General features: G+C 39.7%; 1 protein-coding gene across 7 annotated transcripts in view; it reads right to left on the reverse strand.

Annotated features, from left to right (window-relative positions):
* The window catches only part of LOC131458280 (RNA-binding protein Musashi homolog 2), a 313,476-nt gene that overhangs the window by 247,791 nt on the left and 45,725 nt on the right, over positions 1–19,960 (reverse strand). The window lies entirely within an intron of this gene.

Here is a 19,960-nt window from a genome sequence, read left to right on the forward strand (position 1 = left end):
TGTATAATTAAATACACTATGTGTACAAACGAAGATTTCTGATGCATCAAGACGCAAAGTTAATTGTTTTATAAGCATTATGGAGATGTATGGATATATTATTTTGAAAAAATGTGCATTAGATGTGATTAATTTGCCAAAAATATCTGTTGATAATACAAAAATATAAATACAGTATATAAAAAAAGGTCAAAAATGTTTATTATCCCAATTTCTGAATACATTTTTGGAAACACTGGGTTATATGACACTTGTTTTTGAACTGAATTAAAACTGTACGTTAGTGAAGACCAGACTATGAACTAGTGCTGGGCTTATCTCAACATCCTTTTATATCATTCGATATCTATTCATATCATGATATGAATCAAATCAATGTTTCTGTCAAGCTAAAAGGTAAGGCTAGCCAACATGGCTTATAAATAATATCTGGATATTTTTAGGCTCTATCCCAAAGTTATATATGGGACATAAAGCTGCACACAGGTTGTTTCTCTGGACTCAAATTTTACTCATTAAGGTTTTCTTTTGAGATGGAGGAAGGAGAGTGACAATGCACTGTAAATACACTCTAAAATCTACTGATCATGATCTGTATTACATGACATACTACATGGTTTATTTATTTGGCTTTTTAATGTCAAATTAAGGATATTTATATGTGTTAGAAACAATATAATTTACTTGGTCAAATTCTGCTATAACACAAATAATTAGGCTTAAAATGAAAGAGATTTTTTTTTAAAATATATTATTTTGTCAATTCCATGTATTCTTTAATAAATACACATATAGAGATTATTATATACATTATATGTCAATATCCAACATCTAAGACCATATCTGGTCTCATGCCACCATAAAATTGATATATTGCCCAGCCCTACTATGGGCAATAATATGGAGTATTTGAGTGCAATGTTCCACATATGAAGGGGATAAGATTCCTGTTTTTGCTTTGCTGGACAAGCAGGAGAGCAAATGTTATGCCCTCGAGGTCAGAAGTTCACAGAAATAATGAAGCAAAGAGCCGAGCCGAGTGATTGCGCTACTACTACAGTTGCATGCTGATGGAGACAAAACTGTGATCACATTTGCGTAAAATAAATACATTTAGCAGCGTGCACCCTCTTTGGTATAGCAGAGGACGAGTCATTTGAAAGCATCAGTAAACACACAGAATGTTACTGATGACACTTAAGTGAGGGCTGCTCTTACAGCCCTGCCTCCTCTTAATAACCACTGCCAGCCGTGTCCATGGGTAACTCAACAAGCCACAGCCGAGTGCACCAATTGGGGACCCATTCCTTAAAGAACAATTAACACGGCCATTTAAAAAAAATCATCCAGCCCACACACTCAATTAACACAGCCCACTTTTGCACTTTCCCCTCTATTGTGTCCTAGAATAGCCCAGTTGAATTGGCACGATTAAGCTGTGTTGGTAAGAAGTGCATCACAGTAGGCCCCGCTGTTATTCCCACAGCACCCTCTCTGTTTGCCTGTGTAGCTTTAAAGAATACTTAACAGCTTTGGGGCTCACCTATCAAATGTGTGTCTTTCAAGGGTCTAAATGAGATGTAATTATCGTCTGCTTATTTTTCCTTTTTTTTTTTGTTCCAGGACAAGGCAGTCTTAATACATCGGTTTAACAAAATGGAGTTAAACAAAACAGAGAGATGAAAGGAGCAGCCGTTGTAGTTAAAAGAGAGGAAGAAGGAGTTGTTTTTGTGGTTGCTCATGTTTGCCCTTGATGCGTGGTGACTGAAAAGCTCTGAATCAATATTTACCGTCATCAAAAAATCATCTAAATACATCTGTGCTGAGTCAGATAATGTCGATATATATAGTATGATGCACACAGTCCTGGCTCTCTTAAAACACAGTGGTGCTTTAAGACTTTAGCACAGTACTCCAAGTGCAGTGAGTCCACGGCAAATATCCCCACCACCACCAGCACCACCAGTGTTCTGTAAAATGAAAACTCAGTGTCCTAAAAATAACTCTTATCTTGCAGCTGTCATTATCATTGGGAGCACTTCAGAAAACAGCAGCCTGCAGTTGTGTGTAAATAAACAGTGGAAAGCGGAGGAAGAAGAAGAAGAAGAAGAAGAAGAGGAAAAAGAAAACACACTGCAAGAAAAACTGATCAAAAGGCAGAGTGGGATGACTCATGAAAATAAGTGACTTTGAGTTTATGTGGGGAAGGACAATAAGGAGCTTTGAAGCTCCCAGATTGCAGAGAGGTAGCTGATGAAGCAAAACCAGGGTGGCCGGGTGTTAAGGCAGAAATGTAGCACACACCGTGCACCAGCTCTGGTACTCACTCTTCTGAAAATACATGTAGGGCACAGCTTCATCAACCCCCTGGAGGGATGCAGCCATTACATTAACACAGCTCACATAGTGGGAAGACAGACTGGTGTCTTTTATGCAGTGCAAGTTCACCTATAGGTCCCACGAGACTATCCTGCATTCATTGGTCATTTGTCTCTATCACATGACAGGATATGTTCTACCTTAGTTCGCAACACTTGATAAAAATTAAGTTAGAAGTTTGGGGTATAATGTTGGTGTCATTGATCAATAATTCCTTTAAAATGAGATTTCAGCATAATGTAAATCAAGTCATCTGAGAGAGAACAGCCCTCCTGCACCTGTTGTGGGCTCTGTTTACTAAATGTGTAGCATCACAGGAGGCATCGCCAATCACAGAGCAGTTTAGTGTATGATGAGACACTTGCACAAACATACTTATGGGTAGTATATTCAATTTCTGCCAATAAACCCTTCTAAATGTTACCCACTGGACCTTTAAAGACCTTTGTGGCTTACAATAGAACAGGGCAGCCCGACGTGTTTCACGCTGTCTGCTCCGTACAAAATGTGCATGGCATTCATAAACAACTATCCTGGACAATGGTAGATGATAAATTCAATTCAATTCATTTTCATGTAAAAAGTTATATGGAACAACAAGTCAGAATTCCTCTGTGACAGAAGGACCATATACTGGCTTTTGCCATCGACATGTGACAGTCTAATTTAATAAAGAAAACCGTACAGTACAAAGGTTTTTTTCTGCCTAGAACAGTTTACCAATTATATAAAACAAATGTGCAATAGAGACACATTTACGAGATCACTAAAAGAAAAGAATGTAATCCAACATGTGTATTACAGTTATAAATGTATGAATTTAACAGTGTTAAAATTCCAGTCCATGTGCATGTACAACAAAATAACAGCCCAACATTTGAACACTCCTGATGATGACATGAAACATCTGTGTTTCCCTCTCGCTCATTCTCACCACATTGTTGGGTCCATCAAAACATACAATTTTTACTCCCCTCCACAGACAGACAGAATTCAGCAGAACATCACACATCATTCTATCATGCAGTGGGCAAGCATGAGCGCAAACTACATACATGTTCACAGGAAAATCCCACAGCATCATCAAACCTTTTAACTTTCTGCCCTGCATAATCTCCACCACATACCAGCATACCTGCATATATAAAGATAACAAGTACATATGTGGCTATCAATAGACTTAGCCACTCACCTTTATGTACCTGCTGTATGTGTATGATTGATCCGTCAGCCCATTCATCTCTTTAGTGCTTTATCCTTTGATGGAAAGCAGTGAACCACCTGAACCATGTCTTTCTTAGTCGCAAGTCATGGCCAAAGATGTATAAAATCTACGACTCGATTATTAATCAATTACTAAATTAATCATGAACTATTTTGATAATTGATGAATCGTTTTGACTGTTTTTAAAAGCTTTCTGATTTTCAGCTTCTTTGCTCCAAAGAAATCATTCAAAATCATCATTGTGCAAACTGCATTTCTGTGATTAATACATTTCTACTCTTTGAAATTGTGATGTTTTTATGATTGGCTGAACTTGTTTCTGTAGATGTGACACGCACTCCACGTTTGTCCGTCCCTCCTCTGAGGTTTCTCTCACTTTTTGTCCCAGTTCAAGGGTTTTTTGTGTTTTTTTTCCTCACTCGATGTGAGGGTCTATAGGATAGAGGGTGTCACTTGCTGTACAGACTGCAAAGCCCTTCAAGGCAAACTGCGTTTGTGATCGAAGGTCGGCTATATAAATAAAATTGACTTGACTTGACTTGATCAATTGAAAAAGCGACCAAAGGGAAACAAAACATGAATCACTGTAACAATGTCACTGAGTTCTTTCGTGTTTTCTTCTTCCTCTTTCTATTTCTGGTTTTCATGACATCATGAATTCACACATAAACACCACAGGGCAGACCAACCACAGGTAATCAGAATCGTTGTAACCACCTTTTGTAGATGGTTAATAAATCCCACATATGATGACTGATTGACTGTGAATAAGTAATTATTTTGGTTTGGTTTGAATGAATTACCCAATGAATTTAACTGGTATCTGCAATGCACTCCTATGACCACTAGGTCTCCAAAATAGGAACAGCAACACAGCAATTTCTCAGCCAACACCATCTCAGTAATACTCTCTGTGAGTGTGTGTGCGTGTGTGTCTTATCAGCTTCAGGCATGTTCATATACAGTACATATTAGTCCACACGTTCCTCTGTGTGAAACCTCTGCCTCCATCTCCAAGGGTATCAAGGTCCAGCAAATACACCTGCTTGACCAATCACGAGTCAGTCTCATCCGTCAATCATGGCACTGCACGAGCATTAACCGACTAGAAAGAGACTTACACAAGAGTACAGCATTTATGAGATGCGATAGATCCAATCCATCCATCGACACAGTGGTGAGTGGGATGTTTTGCATATGAGAAGTATAAGTATGGGAACACCTGAGGGTCCAGTAATGCAACCCACAGCTTGTGGGACTTCCAAAAAATGAACAATAAATTGTAAAATCATGTCTACTCGGGCGGGACAAGAGTGAGACTGAGCTAAAAGAAGAGTATGGTTGTTTGTATGGATGGCAATGAGGGACCGAAAAAGTGGGTTACTGCACAGATAAAGTCTGTCAACGTCAAGATTATTCCTACACACTGTAGCTGCGTTGGCAGGCGCTCACATGCAAATGCATGGAAGCATATCTTCACTATGTTTTGAACACAGCTGTGACTGCAGATCGTTTAGTGAAGTCAAAGTCGAGGACAGTACAATCACGTTTGTTTGGACAACGTTGCAGTGGGGTGACGCTGGACATGCTGCACCGCTGTATCGCTCTTATGAGTGATGGCTCTCTTGTAGATAGGTTTGGCAGTGGGTGGTTGAGTTAGGCAGGAAGATGTCTGAGTTAATGAGAGCGGCAAAAACTCAACTTTGTGGAGTGTTCTTTTTTTCTCCACAGAGTTTTATGGCATGTAGGAGTACAAATGGCAGTAAGCATATGCTTAATTGGTGACGGGATTATAAGGGGGTCCTTGGAAGACTCTCTCCCCTCTGAGGAGTCCCAGGCTTAAAAAAGTTTGAGAGTACCTTGCTAAGTGGAGATGTGTTTGTGCACATTAGAGCCCCCCAAGTCCTATTTTTGCTTTACTGCTTCACTGCAGTCACTAATTACACTATATATACATTCATTCATTCATTGTCAGCCACTTTATCCTCCACATGAGAGTCGTGTGGCAACTGGAGCCAATCTCAGCTGACACAGGACGAAAGGCAGACAGGTGGCCAGTCCATCACAGGGCCTACATAGGAAGAAGCCAAAGAAAACCCAAACACACACACACACACGGGGTAAACATGCAAACTCCACACAGAAAGGCCCAAACATATGAAACGATATGCCACAGTTCGGGACGTAGCACGGTTTTGACGTCATTGGTTCGATAGATTTTTGGTATGGAAAGAGATGCGAAAAAATATGATCATAACAGTGCATGGCCCACAATGGCCCACAATTTCCTGAATGAAGGATGTGTTTTTATTATTCTTCTTTTAAGAACAATAATAATAAAAAAAGGTAAGAATTATTACAAAACAATTCTCAATATTGCTGCACCTACTAAGAACAACACTTAAAGGTGAATGTCTGTTCTCAAATAAATAAAAAGGAAGTGTAATAATAAAATGAAGATCAATTTTAGTGCAGCATGTAGAAAATACTGTAAACATTCAGTCAGTTTCAACAGTCCCAGCTTGTACTGGTACAGATTAATTAATTCTGTTTTCAAAGCACATATCTTTCTTATATATGAAAGGGAAGCCATAACAGAGGAGATTTATCCAAATTCTTAATAAAGACTGCTTAAATGTCAGGTTTATCTGCATTTGCACTCAGTTATTTTCTTGTATCAGCGATATCCACATTTCAAATTTCAAAGAGATCATGTTTGACGTACTACCACAGTGACAGTGACGTCATGTTGTCTTCACATGAACGTCAGCAGTCTTTCTCTGCTGCTGCTGTAGTTCACTGGGAAAACATAGCGCTTGTATATGATTTGAAATGTATTTATTTTGTTTAATCGTATGGGTACAGCATGGAACAAACAAGTATATGGTAACAGTAAACCACAGTTACACACATACATGCAATCTCGTATCCACACCTACTCTGGAAAAAAGAGGAGCAAAGAGTGCAAGAATTAAATAGAATCTCAAATTTAACAGCACCAGGAGACTCAGTGTGAGGACTGTACCCGTCAGGGTGAGCAATGAGTGCTCATGAGAAGGGCAGAAAAGCAACTCTAGACCATGGGTTCAAATAACAAACTCCCACCACAGGTGGTGTTCAGCTGTAGTGCACCCCAAGGCTCTCTCAGTAGCCTGCATGGAGGTATCTGTCATGTAAATGAATCGACTAATGAAATAGAAAGAGACTCCAATACAGAACCGACCAGACTGAGAAGACAGGTTGAGACCCGCTCTGTGAAAGATTTTCGAACGTGGGATGCGGGTGGAAACATCAAAACAACACGCTGTGGCTCCATGAAGATGTACAATTTTCAAGTGTTACAGAGGTCACCAAATTATTATTGCTTAGCTGATGTTGACTGTGTCTATAAAAAAAATAAAACATCCTGAGCAGTGAGGCAAGAAACTGAGCCATAAAGTCTGCTCTGTTTGTGGTATTACTGGCTATGACATCAACATTTGATGTCATGTGGATGCCGAGATTTTACTGCACTGAACAAGAAAGCAGGGGTATCCTGGAAACATACATAATGTTCGTTCATCATTAATGTACTAAAGCAGGGGTGGGCAATTATTTTCCCCAAGGGGCCACATGAGAAACAAAAAATATTGTTGAGGGCCAATTTGAATTAATTTTTATTTATTATTTTAATTAATTTTCTTTTGTCTAAAAAAGCAGTAAATTGTATTATTTTGGTGTAAATTTGGCAGCATTCAAACACACAATAAACACAATTACTAACAAACTCTATTAACAATATCACAATATCAAATTACTACACTACTTAATGAATACTATTATACTATACTACTGTGGTGTAGTGCAGTGACCACAACATTCCCCCCCCCCCGCACAGAGCGCACCTGCACGCTTATGCACGCACACACACTCATTCATACGTCAGGCTTTTCAAAATAAAAGCAACAGTTGTATTGCATGCGCAGCATAAATACTTGTTCATCTGTGTTTATGACTGACATACCGCGGGCCGGACAGGGACGCATGTGGACTGCGGGCCGTAAGATGCCCAGGTCTATACTAAAGTGACATCCAGGTCTACATAGAGACAAATAACCATCAATTCTCACACACACACCTACGGTCAATTTGGAGTGTCCAATCTGCATGTTTCTGGACTGTGGGAGGAAACCGGAGTACCCGGAGAAAACCCATGCACACACGGGAGAACATACCTGCTGGATCCTATTTCATATACACAGGATTATTGTATTTACTGCCTCCCTCTGCTTCCAAAACATGGTGTTACAGGTTAGATACACACGATACACACTACCAATAGATGTGACACTGAATCAGATGCATCATGGACCGAAACACATGCTATGTTCCCCACACATCACTCCTCCCTTTGTCTTTTCAGCAAAGTGTTGCTTATGTAAACTAAGGCCATGTTTCCATCGAGTGGAATGGTTTGGTTTGTATTTGTTTGCATTTCCAAAAGGAATAGTACCAAAAATAACCAGCCCCTGTCATGCCATTCTTGGGAACCCTTCCCTTGGGTTACCAGAGTAAAATGGCACAGTAAGGTCAGGGTGGGGCTAGACTGGCTCTGCCCACATCAGTCATCTGATTAGGCTACAGGAAAACATCACTCCCGCCTGCAGTCTATACAAAGCTTGACTTTGTAGCAGGAAAAAAGAGCTGCTGGATGTCCTCCATTTTGTCGGTTGTGTCACATTCGATGTCATGCTATGTATCTCGCTGACGCAGAACACTCCAAACCATACTGTACTATACTGTACTGTACTGTACTGTACCAAAGCGGAGTGTACCATGATGGAAACACAGTTTAAAGGTAGCGGCCCGGCAGGTAGCTAGCATAGCATCACCATGAAGTCCTGAGACAAAGTTTGCAACATCTTTCCAAGGTTTTTCTAAATGACGGAACACAAAGTGAACATCACACAAAGCACCTGAAAGTGATTTGGCTGGAACACCTTAAATTGGACAGGTGTTTGATGTCAAGTGGCTGTGGTGATGATGATGATGGTATTCACATCATCTTTGCAAGAGGTTGGAAAACTCCACAAGATAGTGATGCAATTGCAGCAAGGGGATATTGCTTTGTGAACATGTGAAGAGCTGATGGAGGGACAATCATTACCAAACAATGAACAGCAGAAGCTTAGACCCTTAGAGAAAAAAAAGGTATCTATGTTTATGATTCAAGTCTTGTATATACACCCTTTAACCAAGCTTTGGACAAAGAAAGAAGTCAATATTGTGTTCTATTACAAGATGACAATATTTCCACTTGCACCAAGTATCTTTTCTTATCAAACCAAGAGTGCTGTGAATAGCTTTTCTCACATTGAACCTGTTTCTCTTTTACCTTGCAGCTTCACCACCTCATGATTTCTTCCTTGTTGTGCTTAGCAGACGGATGGTGAAAGGGTGACAAAACAAAACTGAATGGGAATGAATTTTATGGTATATACAGTATACTTATTTTCATCGCAGCATTGTGCATCTTGGATTTGGCTTCAAAACCTAGGATGGTTAGGGTTAGGGTTACTTGCTGTGCCGTACTAATTAAATTTCAAGATTCAACTCCGGATTTGCTGGCTCAGCAGATGCGAGGGTCAGTGCCAAATGCTGGCATTTCTTATCATATCATCTTTCGCCTCAGAATTAAGTTGCAAACCACCAGTCAAGGCTTCCAAGACTAGAACTGTAATTTTTCAAGCATTATCTCTAGCCCATTTCTCTAGTGTGTATAAAGCCAAATCTGACGGGGTCTGTCATTTTGCAAGAAATGCTTTTCATTTTCAAATTCTATTAAAACTAATAAATGAATAAATAATAAATAAATACATTGACAATTTCCTGAAGATACAGATGATGTGGATATACTTAAATATATTTATATGTATGTGTGTAAAAAAAAAAAGAAGATAGAATCTTGACAGGTAAATTTCCTTTTCAATAAAGTCAACTGCATTGAAAGTGAGGCATCTCCATGCAAAACCAAATAATTAAAGATTTTGAAATCCTAAGTCGACCGTTTCCTCGAGATGACAGACTCTACACTTCGTTCTGACAGGGTGGTCTATCAACTGTGAGATGACTCTCTATTTGTGGTTTATATGCGTATATAAGATCAATAAGGAGAGAAAAGCAATCATGCAAGTTTGTCTAGAAGCTGTCATCAAACACACTTGGTCCCAACCTCAAATACAAAGAAAGTTTGATGTACTGTACATTTCAACTGCGCTTTATTAGTATTGACTATCAAGACAATTACAATCTGTCATCAGACATTACATCTGCAGCAACAATAGCAACAGCAATAAACACGGTCTATATTCTCCTACTATCACATGCTATTCAGTGAATGCACTTTCTATAAGAAAACAACAACATTTACTATAAAAAAAGTTAAAACAAATTAGGTTTAAATGAAATAAAAGTGTATAAAGTGTTATTAAGTGACTTATTTCAGAATAATTATGTCTATGTATTTTTTATCACTATAGATAGTATTTAACTTATAATTATTTATATTTACTTATAACTTATTTGTGTGTTTCATTCATCACGATTACAAATTCAGCCTGTCTTTACATTTTTTCAGCTTCGTCATTACAGTTCATTACAAACCATGATATGACAATATCCAAAATCTATATCTTGTCTCATGTCATGATACAGATATAATATTGATGTATTGCCCAGCCCCACTTACACTTAAATAATACTGTATTTTAGCACTAGTGAGGATGGTATAGAGCATATGTTCCAGGGTATCAGTATAAAGATTGCAATTCTAGTGTCGCAACAACCCCACTTACTATATGTCCTGTGTAAAGTGAACAGAGCTCTAGGTCGCCCTTCATGCTGTATACTCATAACTCAGCCGAACCACTCCAAGCAAGCTACTAATGTTGCTCTTGTTTACATTCAAACAATGTGAAGAGCTGCAGCCAGACTGGCTCAGTAAACAAAGGCAACAGCACATTTTCTCATTACCAGGATGCGTGAGGGAGGCCAAGGCTAGAAATTAGTGCGCAAAACTGCATGGAAAGCAAACCAAGCAGGTCATCTGCACTGGTTGGCACCCACTGATTTTAATTTTAATATTATCGCACAAACAACGAGAGGAGTGGATTAGACGATAAACATGCTCTTTATCCTTCCCGCTAGTCAGAGATAGTGGTGTGTACAGTGGGTGATCAGAGCGAGGGGGGGGGGGACCAAAATGCATCTCCCCAGTTAACCTTAAAACACGGCAAAAAAGGGCAATTGTGGTGGAGAGAGGGGAAATAACTGGATAAAATGCACTCGTAAAATTAGAAATGTCACAGTTGTGGTTATGGTGTCATGCAACAATGTCCTCTGGGAGGTGTGCATGGGTGTGTTTTGGTTGGTGGTGTGGAAGCAAAGATAGACCAGCTTATCTTTGAAAATAATTCTTTACACTCATCCAGGTAAAGCATTTTCACTGGTAGAAAAGTAAACCCATGGCCTATTGTTTGCCCATTGTAAGAAGCGGTAGGCCCTAAGGAAAGAAAAACAGCAATCCCCATAGTCACACCTGCTTATCCTCACAAGCCCCCAGGGGAAACCACAAACCTTCCCCTTTATACTGTCAGTGCACCAACATCCAATATCTGCTCTGTCTCGAGCTGCATTTTGGCACAGAACGATATGAAAACTACACAGCACAGTTGATGGTGTCATTGCTTCACGTGTAGTAATATGGCTTAAATGTTTGCATAGTAAAAACAAGAATCTTAAATAAGATCACTATAAGCCACACAGTTCTGGAATGACTAATGCAAGCTCCCCGTTGTGGCACTTCAAAAAACAAGTAAGAATAACAATTAAGAAAGAATTTTCAAGCCACAGGTGAAATTATACCAATTCCACTCACTCGTGATTATCCTGATGATATACATTTACCACAATCAATTTATTCTCAGTGTTTTTTAGCGCAATTAAAAATACATATTTTATCCCTAGAAAGCAACACATTCTAGAAAAGATGTACAATGTACAAAATTGAGAGCATAATTATGGTGACATTGTGAATATTTCTATGTCCATTGTGTACATGTTGCATATTTGAATGATCATTTATCCGACAAACATTGCGACTGCAATTAAATTACCGTCAAAATATCAACTCTAATGCAAGGACGATAACATAAAGCCATTGTTTTTAACATTCATGTATTCTATTTTTTAACTGACGAATCAGGACAATCAAAATAAAAAAGATTAAATTGCAGGCTTTGCAATTTGCTGATTGCATTGATTCTAATTGCGATTTCATTTTGAAAATGACTAATTATTCAGCGCTAAATAAGATCTTCATATATCACACAGTCCTAGAATGATTGGAGAAATGCAAGCCTCACCTTGTGGCTTTTTCTTGCAATTTGCAGAAATGTGTGTGTCGTCTAATCCCTATCCGCATAATTTCAAAAACCTGTACCAGCGACTGTCACACCTTCAGACAGTTTACATTTAGAAACACAGTGACGCTGTCTGTTTTCATTAACAACTGTGACGAACATCCTGCCAAACATCACATGAGTCAGTGTTGAAAATACAGTGAAACTACACCTGCCCGAGGATAACTGCTAAGCACCACGCATGGAGTGCGGGGATAATGTGCATTCTTGTAAGATCATGCTTAGAGCAAGCTAGAGCCTCCACTTTTTACCCCTCACTGTTTCAGTACAGCCACATACTGAACATATAACAGAAAAATAAGCCTCTTTGGCTGAGGTTCCTACATGGTGGGGTAGATTTAGCTCAATAGCCAGAATGATTGAAAAGGTAATACAGCAACTTTCAAAAAATAATTGCTGTAACTATTGGAGAACACAGAGCAGCAGCCTCTGGTAGTGGCTGGTTTCATTTTTCAACCCAACCCGCATGTTCTATCTTATGAATATCAAAGGAATAAATCCTGCTGCAGTGAGTTTACACAGCATCACAAAATAACTAAGCCTGCTGAGCGATGAGAGGAACCATGATGGCAAGTTATGAGTAACACATAATGAAACCTTGTTGTGCACGTTTCACACTTGTTAAGAACAATATGAGCAATATTTCATAATCTAACATTCACATTTGTGCCACTGTGTCACTGACAGCCATGCTGAGTGATAATGTAATAATAAAGTATCCTGTGGTATAAGATATTAGCCAAGGTATCAATTTTATTGTGTCATAAAAATAAACTTTAATTTGTGCATATACTGTATTAGTGACCTTATTTAATAATAAATAATACACACAACTTACTTAATAAACAGTGTTTATCCAGCATGGACAAATACGGAGTTTTTTCTATCTCTAGTATGTTTTTTCTTTACAGCAAAGGTCATGATTTTAATAAAGTTTATGGATGTGACGTTGTCACAAAGACGTCCAGTTAACAAAGTCGATAAAAGATGGATTTCTTGCCAAGATGGAGCCAAATATTAGCGAGAGTCTGTGAGGGAGTTGATGTGCAAATGATGCACCATTCTTGACCCTCACTACCACAGAAGATACACAAGTGATGATACTGCTTTGGCTGAGATTAAGAGTGCAGCGCAGTGGCCAGAGTGTGAAGTTTAGGAGGGAGATGCACAGTGGATGACGGTCAAGCACAAAAAAAGGATGACTTAAATTCATTCATTTATTCATTGTCCAACGACAAACGCTTGATCCTTCACATGAAGCCCCCGGGGGAGTTGGAGCATGGGGTGAAAGGCGGGGTAAACAGGTCACAAGTCCATCACAGGGCAAACATACAGAGATTAACTTAAGCATGTCCAATAAGCCCCCACACACACAGGGAGAACATGTAACTCCACACAAAGGCAATTTGGCGACCTTCTTGCTTTGAGCTGTGTGAATAAAAAACTTCCAGAGCAAGAAGGGGCAGAGGTGTTAACTGTTGGTGGAGGATTGTAAAATATAGGAATACATGATTCAAAGTTATTTATTACAAGGTTTTCTATTCACTATGTATTCAAAATTGTATATTGTTTTGAACATGGGATGTAAAGTTCATGTTCAAACTGCAACTAACTGTTTGAAATTCACGCAGCAGCATCATGACCATTTGAAATTGTGCTCCCTAGGATCCAGCAGAGGGTGCTTGTAAGATTTCCCGACTATATCATATGACGGTGACCTGTACAAACCGTGTGACTGGCAAAGGCAGCCGCAGCAGTGACAGCACCTTGGAGATGCAGGCCAATTTGAATGAGATGCAGACATTTGTGTTCTCAAATAAATGTGTGATAAATAAATGTAAATAAAAAGACCGCCACACTCGATCCCGATCAGGTCGACATACTTGGGCCATTTCTTTCTTCACTATCGATTCTATAATATTGATTAGAACTGATTAGTGAAAAGCTGTTGGAGCCTCCTCCTGTCATCAGTGATGAATTGAGCATTATGATTTTAACATAAATATCTTACAAACAGCTACGTTGTTCAAAAGAGAAGTAAAAGACAATGAGAGATATCGGCACAGTGAGACAAGTGCTATTCTTATTGTATAGGAATTCAAACCTGTGATATCAATATCCTATTAGACACAAACAAAAAGTGGTATTAAACCATTCCAAGAATTTAAGTATATGTTGATTGGCCCTAAAAATAAACCAAAGTATCTACTGTGCCGTTGTTGCATTTGTTTCTTAATTGTTGCCTTTTTATTTTAGCACTCCCCTGGGCCCTATGACATGATTTAATAATTAGTAACTATAATACCATATACCCTAGGAAAATATGGAGGTTTCATATTAAAAATGTGGATATACCATCCCCACCAAAATTGACAGTTTTCCTCTGAGCACATGTCAAAGTGTTTGAAAGGCACCAGTTAAAAGTCATATCGGATCTTCTTAGATAAGCCCAGCTGACATTTATCCCCATCACACATCACACCATAAACTACAGCTGAGTGAGAGTACGGTGTGCAGAGCATAGTGCTGTTACACAGGCAGACACCCACCGCATCATTTATCCTGCCCATAAATCAGCCCTCTGCTCTACTGCACTACCTGCTCCTCTTGTCCCAGCAGATCTCACTGACGTATAATTATATCTCATATACATCCACTAAAATAACCTCTGCTGAGCCTAAGAGCCTGGGATGTGTGAAAAGGAGAACCCTACCTTCTCTCCATCTGTCTGCTTGGATGATGCTTTACATAAGAGCGTCAATTAGGCCTGTGATCTATGTGTGTTGTTTTACTGCCTGCTATTTGGTCTGCGTTATGGTTGGGATGAGTAATGTTGGAGGTTTTATAACGCACCATCTCTTCATAGCAAGTCTAATCTTGGGTCTAAGATATATCACTGCAGGTGAGAGTGTCTGCAAAATGAGGACATACTGTAATAATGTGGATAATTAAAGAGCCGAGCTGACACTAGGTCCTGCATCAGGCTCCACATTGTCTTTGCTGCTTACCTTATGTGGCACTCATCCCTGAATTTGAATTTCGCATGATTCCACATCACCACACCTTCCTCTCTGAAACTAACCCAGATTTCATTTTAAACCCCCATAACACACATCTGGTATGGCAAGTCTCAGAGGATAAAGACAACGACATTAACCACATTAAGCTTCATGGTTCATGTACAGTATGTATCACACTCGTGAAAATATTATATCATCTAATTAATCACAGAACTCATTTCATCTTAATTCTGAAGCTTGTGATAATTGATTTTTTTTTTTAAATGTAAAATGATAATTAATGTAGGAATCAACACAAAGGAAGCACATTTAAACTAAGACACTATTGTTATTGTTATAATAGATTCTCTGCTGTGAACTCCAGATGGAACTTAACACACTCTATGCAATTACATGCATTAACACAAAAACAAAACCCAGGCCAAACTAAAGAGACATCAAGACCATTAAAAGGATGTAAAAGAAAAGAAATTTCATTTTCTTGTGTGTCTTCATTTTAATATGGTGCCGCTCCTCTGTTTTATTCACAGTTAGTGCAAATGACTGCAGTTTCCAGTCTTCAACAGAGAAGTGACATCATTACTCGCAGAGGTCTGGTGCTCTCATGTTAAGAGCAAACTGTGTTTGGTCAAGCAAATTCATCATCGTTATGTCACGTGTGTGCATGACATAATGGTTCCTCTGGAGGGTAGAGGGTTACATGTTTGTCTGATGCTATTTGAATGTTTAATTTCTCACTCCGTTGTCCTCTATTATGCTAATTTGGGGAGCCGATTTTAAACTACACTCCTGCTAACCACAAGTTATGCACTCCTGCGTCATTAAGACTGGTGAGCTGTAAAAAAGGAGTCTCTACGGGGTGTTTTGTATTGCATTTGCTAGAATTGGAGAGTTTCCACCTACAACTCCATCATGCATAGTGGCTTTTTCTTTTGAATGATACGGTGGCATTCTTTGTCAAAGTTCAGCTGTCACAGGGATTACCACATCCACAAATTTGATTTGGCAGAGATTTTTTTTTTTTTTTTTTTTTTTTTTGGGCCAGATGTCCTTCCTGATGCAACCCTTCCATTTATTAGTGCTTGGGAGAGGCTGGGGTCAATGCAGAGTGTCCAATTAACCCAATCAATGTGGAGCAATGGGGGATTGGGTACCTTGCTCCAGCCCTTGACCTGTCCAGATTCAAACAGACAAAACTCCAGTTACCAGTTCCCCACTAGGCCATGGGCAACCCACAGGTCTGCTCTCACAGTAAGTAGACAAAACTCCAAAATATTTGAAATGAATTGTAAGGATTAACGTGTTAATTTCAACAGCGCTAATATTGCACGTTAAAATGTTAAGTGTTTGTCACATACCTCTGACACGGAGACACTTTTGTCTCTGCTAGTATTGTTTGGAACATTATAAGAAAGCAAATAAAAACTTTCCAGTTCCAGAGATGTAAAAGGAGAAGTTGAGTGTTGAGGTTCTCTGGTGGAAGAAGCTGCCATGTGGGGACAACAAGACATCATTTAAAATGGACAGAGACATGCGCGAGTCCCTAAACTGCTGAATGGAGATGATGGTAAGATGATGGTAAGAACAGAAGGCCTCAGGGGTTAACATCTGTAGGGATTAGAGATGCTACTCATCAAGCAGGCAAAGGAGGCTGAGCAAAGCCTGGGTCGCCTATCAGCAGGAGCTGAATCAAGGCTCTGTGGAGAAAGGCAGCAAAGCAGTGCAGCAGCACTCAGGCCTGCAGACACACTGTGTACCTCTTCACTTAGCCAGCACTCAACTTCTGATTCAAGTGACAACGTCAGAGGGGGAGACAGAGAGAGGGGGAGAGAGAGAGAGAGAGAGAGAGAGAGAAGCAGTACAGAAGGTAAGAGGCTGTCAGTACTAGAGTGAAAGATAGAAAAAAACAGACAGTTTTAGAGGTGAGACAAAAAAAAACAAGGACCAATTTATTTTCCAAACTGAAAGCTAAAATGAAAAGTGAAAAAAGGGCAAACACCTACGAAGTTTAAGAAAGGAAAAGTTTAGGAAAACACCACCGATTCACTTCAAAGTGGTAGTTGAGTTTTGTGGGGGTTTTTTTTATAAACTATGTTGGACACACAATCAGTGCCGACAGTGAATACCTTCAACACTCAATCTCGACATAGCTTTTTCTGACTGGAAACTGAGGTTTGGAAACCGCTCACTCTCCCGCACCAAAGTCCATAGTGAGAATCAGCATTTTTATCGGTACCATGAGGTAAAATTTTCTCTATGGACTTTTGTGAGGGGAGTGAGCATTTCACTTTCCAGTCAACAGGGAATGATTTAATTAGGTGAGGCTTTTGTTAAATGGCTAAAATCTTTGTGTCCCCCCCAGCAGCCATGCTTAAACTGAGAGCTAGCATCCATGTCTCTTGCTGGATGTCAGGGCAGGGGGCATTCTAGGGATACACTTGGCCCAGTCAGCTGACTATGGTACTGTTCAGACCTGGTATTAATGTCTGTGTCTGGTGATCTTAGTGGATTATCGGTGTGGACAGCCGGAAGTTTAGCTCTGAATGCATCCAATGTGTCTTTGGATCTGGTCCAACGTTTAGAGGTTGTTTGGGGACACGTGGCCACATCCATATGTGTGAAAACATATGTCATGCAGATTAGAGATCGCCTCCTCACCTGACCTAATCAGAGCCCATGTTGATTTTTTTACCGCTCACCAGAATTTTGACAGTGAACAACCCATTTTTTCTAATGGTTAATGGTTATTTCATGTAAGAGCAGCCGAGTACTGCTTTGATTGACTCATCCACTCCAGACTCTTTTTTTTCTGGACACTTGTGTTGATCCACATACGCACACACGTTGATACACACACAAACAATTTATTTCACAGAGCGTCACTTACAACTTCTTTTAAAATAAAAGACATATTGTGTTAGGTCAGTTGTCGTGTAGGGAAACGTGGACTTTTTGAGATAATGTTAGTTAAAATTACAGATATTGTTTTTTAGAAGTTGTTTTAGTCGTTAGCCCTGAGGATTCAGCATGGCCTAAATTGAAAGAGGTGTTAAAAAGGTGTTTCAATTTAAGCATCATGAGGGGAGACAAGTGGAGCACTGCTGCATCCCGCTGCATCATTCACCACTAAACAGTTTTGGTAACTTCTGCAGACACTGACTGTAGAATGCAGGCTGTACATATAGTCATTTGACACATCTGCAGAGCCAGATGTGTTCTGTGTCCTCACAGAACACAAATGACATCAGTGTTTGTCACATGAGACAAATCCAAGCCTCTGTATCGATGCCTCATACCATAACCACACTTCAAAAAAGAATACTTTAAATGTCTCTTTAAAATTAGGTAGAGGAAAAACACTCCCGTCCACGTGTTCACTTTTCTCCCCTTGGCTACTCATACCCTCGCCATTATTGCTCCCCTTCCTGCCTCCACTTTGAAGAGAGGGCGGTGTGTTTGTCTTGCATCACACCTGTTTGTTTAAGCTGCACATGACGCTGGAGACGGAGCGTAATCGTCTCTGTGGACCGGCCAGACATAAGCCTGTGGTTGCCAACAACACAGGACTCCCTCTACCTCTCACCCTTTTCGTCACTCTGGCTCGCCCCCTCGGGTCGTTTTTCTCCCTCGCTGCCTTACGGGAAATGGAGAACACGGAGTTTCAGTAATATTTCCTGCAAGAACAGCAGAGCGCTAAATACTCCCAGGGCACCTCAGCCAAGTCCCGCAGATAGTCTGAGGTAAAAACACTCAATGCAGATGCACTCTGGCTCGTTTAACTTCCACTTATAACCATATCAGCCGCCTATCATGGCTCATAACAGACCTGTAAAAAAAGATTAAAGCAATCACTTCTAGGGTAGTACTATCATCTATAAATAAAGCGTAGGCTAAAAGCCAACAAAATCTCGATCACAGTCAAAAATAATAATCCACTGTGAAAGATCTTCGACCTAGAGTTATATAGAATCACCAGCTCTCCAGCCTTAGTCAGCACCTTTAGATCCATACCATACAATGAGATAAGAAACCCGAGATGTGGAATTTATTTAGCACAGCTTTATCACAGAGAAAGCCCAGCACTTCTGATTTTACACTCACAATAGGTTACGGATCAAAGCCCCTGCTATCAGCAGCCAACATTATTCTCTTATATAAGCCAGAGAAGAACCACACCGTATTTGCTGTGTGCATGTAATTTGATTAGATTTTTTTTTTTCCAGATGCAGGCCACATCAGCACAATTCACACACACACAAACAAAGACGGTACATATACAATCAAAGCCACAGGACAAAGCATTAAAGGGCGAAGGCAGTGGAAGAAATGTGTAGGTAAAAGTTGAGGTCAAAGGTTAAGGACATAAATACATCATCAAGGTTAATGGCCCTGCTTGTTTTGGCACCCAAAATGGACTAAAGAATCAATCTCTTTATTGACAGACTGTAAAGTGAAAGCAGTGGCAGGCAGTTATTTCCTATGACAGAAAGGTCCAGTATAAAGCCTCTTTCACACTTAAATTATTGGGTTGGGTATACCTGCAATTTGTCAACCAGGGTGAAACCACCAAAACAAAGGGTAACTAACATATTCCAATTTTCAGTCCTGTGTTTTTGTTTTGTTTTGTTTTGTCTTGTTTTTACCCCCAGCTTCACCCCGCGCATGAATTGTGACATCACAAAAGTGGTAGAAACAAAACCGAGTCTGGAAGAAGACACCATGGAGTTCAGTGATAATGTTACCATGGTTACTATTTTGTACCTTTTACTTTGGTCCCTCTTTCAATCGGTGATTTGATTGTGTTTAAATGGGTTTTTTTAACCAGTGGGAATATGGACAATGACTATAGTGATGTGATGGCCTTGTGATGTGATGGG

Source organism: Solea solea, chromosome 4, assembly GCF_958295425.1.
Source record: "Solea solea chromosome 4, fSolSol10.1, whole genome shotgun sequence".
NCBI classification, from domain to species: Eukaryota; Metazoa; Chordata; class Actinopteri; order Pleuronectiformes; family Soleidae; genus Solea; species Solea solea.